We start from the raw sequence: 11,592 nt of genomic DNA, 5'->3' as shown, positions 1-11,592 counted from the left end.
TTAAAATATAAGAATTTTTCTCTCTTAACCTCAATTTTGTTCTCGCTTTGGCCTTGATTTTGTTTCCATTTCCGTTAACATTTGAACTTCAGATGAAATTTCCCGAAAACCATATCGAAAACGAGCACACCAGCAGGAGTCAAAGTAAATATCAATTCAGCATTTCACCCATCAATTATCGCACACCAAATGGTTGTCGATTTTCACCATTGCAAAATTTCGAGCTGCCTTCCTCCTTCGTCTTCAAAATACCTACATAGATAGATAGGGGCAAGTACTTTATCTCAGCTGACAGTTGGCCGCATGGTCTACACTTTTGGTACGAAGTTTCCGGACACTTTGTGAGCAGAAAAGATATCTCAAAATTTTCAAACGGCAATCAATTTATGTAGGATTATTCCCAGGACATACATACTTACTCTGAAGTGAAACAAACAAACGGGCAGGCAAACAAACAGTTTCGACAGCTTGCAGATATCCGGAACATTTCCCGGACCCCAAAAAACAGAGGGCTCACGTACGACCGAGTATCGGGAATCGAATTTCGTAATATGTCACCGGTTCGTGTTGCAACATTTTAAACTCGATTTCATAACTTTGGGGACCAGCTCGCTCGAGTCGTTAATTTGTTTCTTGGAGGTTATCAATTTTAAATGAGCAAGTAAGTATCTTTTCTTCGATCAGGAATTATTTTTTTCTAAAAAGCCAATCCAAATAAATTTTCTGTTGATGGGAAAAGTACACCAAATAAAACCGACTTACAAAAATTTGAATCAAATTTAAATAAAACCACTTCAAAGTAAAAAAAGCCGTTTCCGGAAGCAAATTCCACATCGGCCTCGCAGCCCTCATAACTCCCATTTGCAAATTGCCAGAGGCCACCAGAGGCATTTGTATGTAATTCATCCAGCCAGACACACAAAACCGAAACTTCATCCTCCAGCAATAATAATAATTGATTGCATTTTTATCGATGTTTTCACATCCCGGTCAAAGATTTTGATTTTGTTTATTTTATGTTAACCCCATTCGAAATTGCCATGAATGTTTACATCCGAAGTCGGAAAAATCTTCACACATTTGGAATTTTAACCTTTTTCGGTTATTCTATCATCATTTAAGATTGATTTATGTAACGTTTTATGATTTTTGTCATTATTGTCAATTTTGTCAATTTTGTTATTTTTGTCATTTTTGTCATTTTTGTCACTTTTGTCATTTTTGACATTTTTGTCATTTTTGTCATTTTTGTCATTTTTGTCATTTTTGTCATTTTTGTCATTTTTGTCATTTTTGTCATTTTTGTCATTTTTGTCATTTTTGTCATTTTTGTCATTTTTGTCATTTTTGTCATTTTTGTCATTTTTGTCATTTTTGTCATTTTTGTCATTTTTGTCATTTTTGTCATTTTTGTCATTTTTGTCATTTTTGTCATTTTTGTCATTTTTGTCATTTTTGTCATTTTTGTCATTTTTGTCATTTTTGTCATTTTTGTCATTTTTGTCATTTTTGTATTTTTTGTGATTTTTGTAATTTTTGTAATTTTTGTAATTTTTGTAATTTTGGTAATTTTTGTAATTTTTGTAATTTTGGTTATTTTTGTAATTTTTGTAATTTTTGTAATTTTTGTAATTTTTGTAATTTTTGTAATTTTTGTAATTTTTGTAATTTTTGTAATTTTTGTAATTTTTGTAATTTTTGCAATTTTTGTAATTTTTGTAATTTTTGTAATTTTTGTAATTTTTGTAATTTTTGTAATTTTTGTAATTTTTGTAATTTTTGTCATTTTTGTCATTTTTGTCATTTTTGTCATTTTTGTCATTTTTGTCATTTTTGTCATTTTTGTCATTTTTGTCATTTTTGTCATTTTTGTCATTTTTGTCATTTTTGTCATTTTTGTCATTTTTGTCATTTTTGTCATTTTTGTCATTTTTGTCATTTTTGTCATTTTTGTCATTTTTGTCATTTTTGTCATTTTTGTTATTTTTGCAATTGATGTAATTTTTGTCATTTTTGTCATTTTTGTAATTTTTGTAATTTTTGTAATTTTTGTAATTTTTGTAATTTTTGTAATTTTTGTAATTTTTGTAATTTTTGTAATTTTTGTAATTTTTGTAATTTTTGTAATTTTTGTAATTTTTTGTAATTTTTGTAATTTTTGTAATTTTTGTATTTTTTGTAATTTTTGTCATTTTTGTAATTTTTGTAATTTTTGTCATTTTTGTCATTTTTGTCATTTTTGTAATTTTTGTAATTTTTGTAATTTTTGTGATTTTTGTAATTTTGAATTTTTGTAATTTTTGTAATTTTTGTAATTTTTGTAATTTTTGTTATTTTTGTAATTTTTGTAATTTTTGTAATTTTTGTAATTTTTGTAATTTTTGTAATTTTTGTAATTTTTGTAATTTTTGTAATTTTTGTAATTTTTGTAATTTTTGTAATTTTTGTAATTTTTGTAATTTTTGTAATTTTTGTCATTTTTGTAATTTTTGTCATTTGTGTAATTTTAGTCATTTCTATAATTTTTGTCATTATTGACTTTTCCATCACTTTTGTCATTTTTGTGTCATTTTTGTGTCATTTTTGTGTCATTTTTGTGTCATTTTTGTGTCATTTTTGTGTCATTTTTGTGTCATTTTTGTGTCATTTTTGTGCCATTTTTGTGTCATTTTTGTGTCTTTGTGTCACTTTTGTGTCATTTTTGTCATTTTTGTGTCATTTTTGTCAATTTGTCAATTTTATCAATTTTATCAGTAATGTCAATTTGATAATTTTGACAATGTCAACTTTTTTTTCGACAATTTAGATATTTTTGGAAATTTGACGATCATGAAAATTTTGTCAACTTGCCAATTTTCCCAATTTACCTAATTTTATCGATCTCGACCAATTTTACAACTTCATTTAAACTTTCTTGAATAGCTTGATTGGCCGTCACATCTTTTCATCTGTCAAAAATTTGCATGAATCTTTGTCACACAAAAAAAAATATAATTCTCGCGTGAACTTTCATTACTTCGTATGAAACATCTCAAGAATTCACAGAAAACTGCTGCAAAAGTTATCCAAACAATTTTAAAATTTGTAATTCACATATAGAATATGTTGCCCAGGCTACAAATATTATAAATGGAAAGAAGTTGCGACTAGTTTATGTCAGTTTTTGTATTTATTCGTTATAAAACTCTTTGTTTACATTTTGTTTCATATGACGTAATGAAAGCTCACGCGTGAATTGAAAAAAAGTACTGATTTTAGCACAGTTCAATTTTAACTTACGAATTATGTAGTGTATCCATCTCTGCCAGCCTTTCCTGTAAGGTTCCTCTTTGTAAATGGGAACTTTTTGTTTGATCTAGAAAAGGTATTTGGTATTAAAGCCAAATTTCACAATAAAATCTTCAAAAAAAAAATACTTTAACATTTCGAGGAAGTTCCCTGATTTTTTTTCCAATGTTTTGTTTCCAATTTCGAATGGCACGACTGCTGTGATTAATTAGTTCTCGTATTCAAGACGCATACAGTGACGGTGAGAGAAAAACAGCGAAATAATGGAGCAAAATTGGTGATTAGCGAAATTTCAGCGCATGAATGTTTTTTTCATTTGTATACAAACATTTTATTTCTTAAGTTTTTTTCGAAAATATTTTCAATGAAAGTTTATTTTACAATAATTTGGAAACCATAAGTTTAAAAACTTACAATTTTTTATCATTCTATTTCTATTGGTTAATTTTAAGCTAATGTTAAAGTAAGAACTCTTCTTAAATTACCATCAAAACAAAAATTGCACAAAACAACACAAAATTGCTGTTAAGAAAAATGAAAAAAAAACCCTTGTCAAAAAATAAAGACTATTTATAAAGCCACCAAGATGTCATGAAATTGCAAAAAAAAAGTTTTCTAAATGCCACAAATTTTAAACAAAATAATCACAAAACTGAGTTTTCATTATCCAACAAACACACATTTTTTTCAAATTTCAGAATCAAAAATGTTACATAATTTTGACAACAATCTTATGAAGTAGTAACAAAAAAACAATACTAAGAATTGCCATAAAAGCTCATAAATGAAACACAATAATCTCTTTTAAATGCACAAAATTGCAACGAAAAAAACCATAAAATTCATATGAATATCAAATTTTAGAAAAACGTTATTTGAGCATCACAATCAAACATGTAATCAATATTAAAAAAATACCACCCAAATGCCCCAAAAAGTATTCAAACTTAGCTTAAGAATTACACAAAAAAAACGCCAAAGGTACAAAACTTTTGCATCGAAAACACCACATAAATACAGATGTTATTAAACTGTTTTCACACAAAAATCTTTAAATTTCTATCAAATCAAAAGCTTACATTTTTCCGATTTGAATTCAAACTTATAAAAGCTTCCAATGCTTGTAAAGATTCATAGTACTATGAATTTAGTGGGCCAACTGACACTTCAGGGTTCGTCTCACTGGAATGAAACGGACTGCCATCTAGCGGCGAGTAGGGTGAACGCTTTTCAAATTTGCTCGAAGCATCGATATGCATTAGTTCTACACCCTCACACGCCTGCTTGATGAAGGTTTATCATTGTTCAAATGCGAATCAAATTTGAAAATTGTTTCGTGTTTCGTTAATTTTGATTACTTATTTAGTTCCAGTTTAACACATTTAATTTTATTTTTAATGCACCATTTGTACCACGATTGTAGCAAAAAAAAAGTCATTAATTTTTGGTCTCCATCTTCAATCTTGAATCAAATATGTAATCAAACAGGGACGATAACTTAACGACCGTGTAAAGCAGTTGGAGTTCGCTACTGATTAGACGATGTGGTGATTAATTGATGAATGATGGAAACACATTTGTGAATCGTGTCTTAGGATAGGCACTTTTACACCGACCGACCGGAAAGTCGACGCAATGACCTCAAACTAATCATCATCGAACTGGCAAAATATATCTCAACTGCCCTGTTATAGGTGGGACATTTGGTAGTTGGTGAGCGAAAATGCATGCCGATCAATTTTATGCTCCAGGGAAGGTCGTCGTTAGTATATTTTTAGGATAGTATATTAGTCCTTGATTGATGTGGATTTGCGTTGTGTGGGAGGGTGAGTAGTTTTCTACCAGCAGGAGGATGTGAAGCGAAGATATTAGATATTTTTTTGCAGATTAACATAAATTTTCAATACGTTAGACGTACTTCATATCTAATGTATCTGATGGAGTCAGCAAGTATTGATAAAAAATGGTTTTTAAATTGGACTAAATTTGTTCACTGATTTTTTATATATGATGGGAAACGAGAAGTTTCATACAAATCCTAAAAATGTTACTGCACGTCTGAAACGTCTCACGAAACTTATTTAAACAGGTTTTTTTCAGGTATGTAGAAGAGATAAGAACATAATGGCTACCTTAAGAAGAACACTAATGTAACCTAAGAAAACAGCTATTATATGTGAGTTACATCCATGTTTTGTGTTCAGAGTTCAGACACAAAAAAGGTTACTTTCTATCTGGCTGAAACCAGAAAAAGTAGATAAATACGTTTAAAGATGATTTTTTTATATATCTTGAACGATTTTATCTGAATAGTTGGTAAAGTGTCGGAGAGGTTACTCAGAGCAAGGCCGTGCGAATGGGGGGGTTTAGGGGTTTAACCCCGCTCCCTCCCCCCATGGAGATTTTTTCCAAGTAAAATTTTCGATTCAAGAAATGAATTTACCGGGTGATCGCTTGATCCCAATAGGTGTTTAAAAATAAGTGTTAACAAACATGTCAGAAATTCGGCACGCCTCCGGCGGAAAGTTATCATAAATCATTCTCTAGGCCTTTCGTTTTAAAACTCAAACTTAGACACACAAAAACCCTAACTCGGGTTTAAAATGGGTTTTTACTAAGAAGTGTAACTAAACAAGTTTAACATTTGAAACCAAATATTTGAACTTCAAAATTCATTCATAGGATACTAATTTTACACATCACAAGTTGGTAGCCATGTGACAGGTGTTAAACACGCACGATAGTCTACAGATTTAGCTAAATAAAAACAAAATCTCAGTATCGATGACTTTATAACTAACCTCTGTTATTGTAAAAAAGGGTAAATGTCATTCCAAATTTTATGGTGATATGAAATATTCATCAAGAAACCAATTTCAGCCTCAATTGTATTTAGTGTTTCTCATTTTTCTGACTCCTACACTCCATATCCAAAAAGTTTTTGACAAATTACTCAAGGCCTTAAATTTCACATTTTTCCTAGGTGCAAAAACTTTCAGAGATGATTTTGAATAATTTGGGTTCCCTAAATCCAAATATGCAATCAGGTTTTTGTCTAACAGCTCTGTTTTTAAATCACTTTTGAAAATAGGTGAAAATCATTCAGGAATGTTTCTTTCGACTTTTTTGACAAAACTTTGAAACAAAAAAAAGCCTCAAATCAAATTTATCACTTTCCTAACTAATTTTGGTTTCGGCGGAAAAAGTTACAGCAGTCTTCCACTTGTTCACACTACTCCATTTAAATTGAATTTAATTTCAGATATTTTTAAGCGAAAAACAAATGCAGGTTTCAACAAATTGGTAAAATTAAATAATATGTTTTCTATTTGAAATTTCTTTACTAGAGTTGGATATGCGTGTAATGATATATTCCAAGTTTATAAAAACTGTAGATTTTAACTTATTTAGATCATGCATCATAATCATCATCATCATTATTTTTATTCCCAAATAAATTAAAGTATAATAAACAAAGAAGGAATCAGTTTTTTTTTCAATTTCATGATTATTTGTGGGAGCATCGGTTAATAATGATTGATTTCACTCAAAACTGATTCATTTTTAAACTTATAAATTCCTATAAACTAGAAACATATTTTTTTAACGTCTTGTTTTGTTTTAATATTCAAATAAAGTTACCAAATTGTATAGTTTTTTATTTTAAATTTTCACACAAACTTACCGATTTTTATAGTCAAACATTTTTAATTTCTTTAAAAATATTTTAATAAGTTTCTCATTGTCCTTCAATTCTGAATTTTTGTTTTCTGAAAACATAATGAGCTTAATAATAGAAATTTTTTAAAAGAAAAACAGTTTCCACCTTTTGTCCTTTCTAGGACCCAGTATTTCAATTGACGGCTATAAAATATTAAGAGCTTGAAATTTCAAACTATAAAACTTGCGCTTGAAAATTAATAAAGGTTTTACTTATTTTTATTATTTGCAAGCTTAATTTTAATGGACAGTATTAATCAAATAAGTATTTGCTTTGTGCTTTCAATATGTACAACAAAACTTTAAATTTATTATTTTTATTTTTATAAGTTTCTCATTGATTATTCAAGAAATAACCATTTCCCAACCTATAATTTGGCAATAGTAGCTTTCAATGATGAACTGAACATATTGTTTTATAAATATATGAAGTGATTGTTGTAAACTTCAGAAATAAACTATTTTAGTCTTTTAGGTTGATAACTGGACAAAATAAAAAATGATGTTGTCTCTGAATTTGATCACTGGTACCCTTGAAATAAAATTGATATACCTACTTCTTTGTATCAAATTAAATTCAAATGGTGATTAAATATTTCTTCAAATTAGAAATATTACAATGGAATTTGTCAATCAAGCCGTCAATTGAAAATGAAGAAAAAGAATGTCAATTAAGACGATTAGTGAACAACAATTATTATAGTTTTGCTGAATAATTATAAATAATGTTTAATTTCTTATCTGGTCTGCAATTTATTTAAGAACTCGGATTTAGATCTTTTTAAATCTGGGTCAAAATTGATCAATTTCATTGCCATTATTCTTATGCTCGAAGCATTAAACTCTGGTTTTGTATGTATGTATGTATGTAGTTAAACCCACCAGTGGCTGATAGGTCTTTCGACCCGAGTCGGTACGGGAAGTCTCGATCACACGTCCAATTATTGTCCATGCTTAACTTACCAACAATATTTGCAGTGCTCCCAAGGAGTCCGTTACCACTGGTTTGGGATAGGTTTGACTCACCAAACGCTCTTCCAACTGTTCGAAACAAATTTAGAATTATAAAAAGGAACCATAGTATCCCTCTCATGATTCCATATTTGCCGAGATACTCCGGCTGGCTTGAACCCACAATCCATTGTATATCAGTCTTTCGTTCGCTTGATGACCTATCCAACCCCCCACGAATCCCCTTTAATAGAGTTAAGCTATTCTACATTTCATAGTTAATAAATCATACAGATATTTCGAGAAAAATAAATGATACTATCTCACCATTTCCGTTGCATTTGGTTTATACTCATCTGTAAATTGTCATTTTCCGAGACCTTCATCAGCCAGCAAAAACTCTCTGGATATACCATGCTGATTCGGCCGGACGTTGCATTCGAAATCTGTCCGCAAATTTCGTCGCTTAATCAAAACCGCATATCCACTTGACTTCCATTGACTGGACATTTAAAGTAATTTCCTCTTCCATTAAATTTGACCCTCGTGCAGTCATAGTTTGCACTTGGCTCTAGTAACTCCATTTTTATGCACTATTTTCGGTGGCTACTCCCGCTGGGAACATCCGGTCGCCGATTGAAATCACTTTTATCGTTTTCTTTAGACTTTGTTACATTAAAAAAAACTAAAATTATCGAATTGTGAATTCCGTGAAAAAAAACACGTCCGCTGTCAATCAGTCATCGCCTACTCCAAATCATTAAACTCTGGTTTTATTCCAAATTTTAAATCGCATTCGTTTTCTGTGTTTTCTGAAATATTGATGTTAGATTTGTAAACTTGATTGCTTAGTATCTATTTTTAAGCAAATGTCTAGTTCAGAATAAGGAACATCATTTTAAATAATTTATTGATGACATGCTGGAAAATGCAATGATTCAAAACTTTGAAAATCTTTTTTTAGCCCCTATGCTGTAGGATCAACGCAACTGTTCCTCATGAACTTTTTTTTTAAAGAAAATGAGTACTTCCGTAGAAAAGAGGGATGCTCACTTTTCCCCGGGTTTCGTTATGCCCCATACTTAGGAATGTAAGTAAGGTTGTACAAAGTTGTGTTATATAGAATAAGGTTGCCAGATTGCCCGGTTTTATCCGGGTTTGCCCGGATATTTATTACTAAACTTAAAAACAGTCCGGCCCGGCCCGCTTGCCCGGATTTTATTAAAAAATGCCAGGATTTTGCCCGATTTATTCACTTTATTTGGCATATTAAACAAAAAAAAAAAACAACAAACACCTCCAAAACAATTTTTTTGTTAATCATGAAATAATCATGAAAGGGTTTTTGGAAGCCTAAATTACGGTTCAAAATCTAACGATGAGTTTTGATGATAAAAAAACTTTTTTTTTCATTTTTTTCTTCTTGATTATTGTTCAGGAATTTTTGAGTTTTTCGCCCGGATATTGCCAGGATTTATGGTCGTCAATTTGAAATCAAATGCCCGGGTTTTGTCTGGTTTTTATATGAAAATTACCCGGTGTGTCCGGTTCGGATACGTGCTGAAAAAATTCTGGCAACCAAGAAGCTAAAAAAAGTTATTTTTTCCAATTCCAATCAAACAATTCCACAAGGATGAAAAGAACATGAATTCAGATTAAAAAAATGTGAAAAACTAAGATTGATAACAAATGTTCAAAGCTGAAATCGTTAATTTTACTATCTAGCAGGTATATATAATGTCGCTATCAAGTCTTCATAAGATGAAAAAACTAATTTGTATTACGAACATTCCAATAACTAGATGTTATGGAAAAACAACTTTTACTATCATTATGCAGTTTTACGTAATGAGGACAATATTTTTTTAAATAATAATGATTCTTTAAATTGGGGCGTCTACATTTAATGTACGATTAAAATTTAATTTAATCCAAAATAGTAATCGTATTCGGATGCTTTCAGGTACATGTGTTGAAAGCCCCTATCGTGTACACGTTGAAATATGAGGAGTGTGTTCGAAAAAATTGCTACACTTCGTTTTGTGAATAACTATCGAAAGCATGAATGGAAATCGATGAAATTTTCAGTGAAACTACCGTATAATAAAATGTTCACATGTTAAAATTTTTGTGATGTTCTGTCAAGAGGTTTTTAAGACAGCGTCCAATGAAGAAAGACTTTAATTTTGGGCAACACATGTGCCATCTATAATGCATACTATTAACCACTCTTTTTACAAATCAAGGTTATTTTTGATGAAGTTGCTTTGCAGAGAAAACGGTCGCACTTGGATGCAGGCTTCTTTGTATTTTTAGCCATTTATCGTGTCAATTGCTATGAAACACTGTATGATTTGCAGTTTCCTGCTAAATTACTAGTCATAAAATTTTCAATTTTTTCTTCTTGGTTATGCCCGGGAAATACAGGCGACACCTGTCAACGAAAAGTTTCTGGTTGAAAACCTGCCAAGTTCATTTTGCAGTCCATTACAAAAATTTTCAAAATATCTTCCCACTAGGAGTCCAAATATTTCGCGCACAGTTTTACCACCGTATTTTGTTTATTTCGCCAGTCAAGCCTGTTTATAAGTCAGCTAGATGATCCAGTCAGTAAAATTTCATTTTTATCACTTCCTCTATTGGTGTTTTCGGATTGAGCTTGAAAAAACTTCTTACATTCCTAAACTTCATGGAATCAATCATTTTCACTATTATTCAAATTATAGCTCACTATAGGATCCTCTAGGACTTCTTAAACGATTTACCGTGTAAATTTTGGTGGAATAGTTGATTTTCAGCCGTTTTTGGTTCACCCATTGGGACTTTTCTGGATTTTTCTCGAACCTGTTCAAAAAATGTTGTCATTGAACTTCAGTATTAGACGCTATCTCAAAAACCGCTTGACAGATTGATGCCAAAATTTGCACACGTACATATTACGTTTCTAGGTAGTTTCACTGGAAATTTCATCGATTTCCATTCATGCATTCAAAAGTTATTTACAAAACAAAGTGTTGCTTTTTTCGAATACACTCCTTATGAAAATTATGGCATAGCATATGAACAACCATTTAATTTACATTTTACTTATATATCGTTGGTCTCAGCCGGTAGCTTTTGTTGATTCTATACTCATACATATGTATATCCAAGACCACTTCCCATTTATCATTAATTCTTACGTATTTGTATGTTTAAAGATACTAGATATGTACTTCTGGCGCTTCAAATATGCGAGCAGTTTACCTTCAACTCTTTCGCGCGTACTATCGGGGTAACGGAAGCTAAGGTGCTTGCTAATACTAGTTTTTTTTTTAATTGAAGTTCTATTTCGGACAAAAATGGATGTGATCTATTGAATGCAATATGTTGAAAATTAAAATAAAATCTCTTTCTTAGCCCTTGGATAGATTATTTTCTCAGTTTCAAGCGAATGGAAATGGAAGTGGATCTCACACTATAGGACCACGGCCTGCTGAGCTGCTCATTCATTAACCGGCCGATCAAAGTAGACCTCATGAAATGCGAGAAAAAGCATCGACAGCCTTCCTGGCTATGTTTGCTATGTTTGAAGGGTAGCTACTAACCCCAACATTTGAAAAGGTAGTAGACCATAATTAGAAGCAGTTCTGC

This window comes from Uranotaenia lowii, chromosome 1, assembly GCF_029784155.1.
Source record: "Uranotaenia lowii strain MFRU-FL chromosome 1, ASM2978415v1, whole genome shotgun sequence".
Lineage (NCBI taxonomy): Eukaryota > Metazoa > Arthropoda > Insecta > Diptera > Culicidae > Uranotaenia > Uranotaenia lowii.
The sequence above is the reverse complement of the archived record's forward strand: the minus strand, read 5'-3'. Positions refer to the sequence as shown.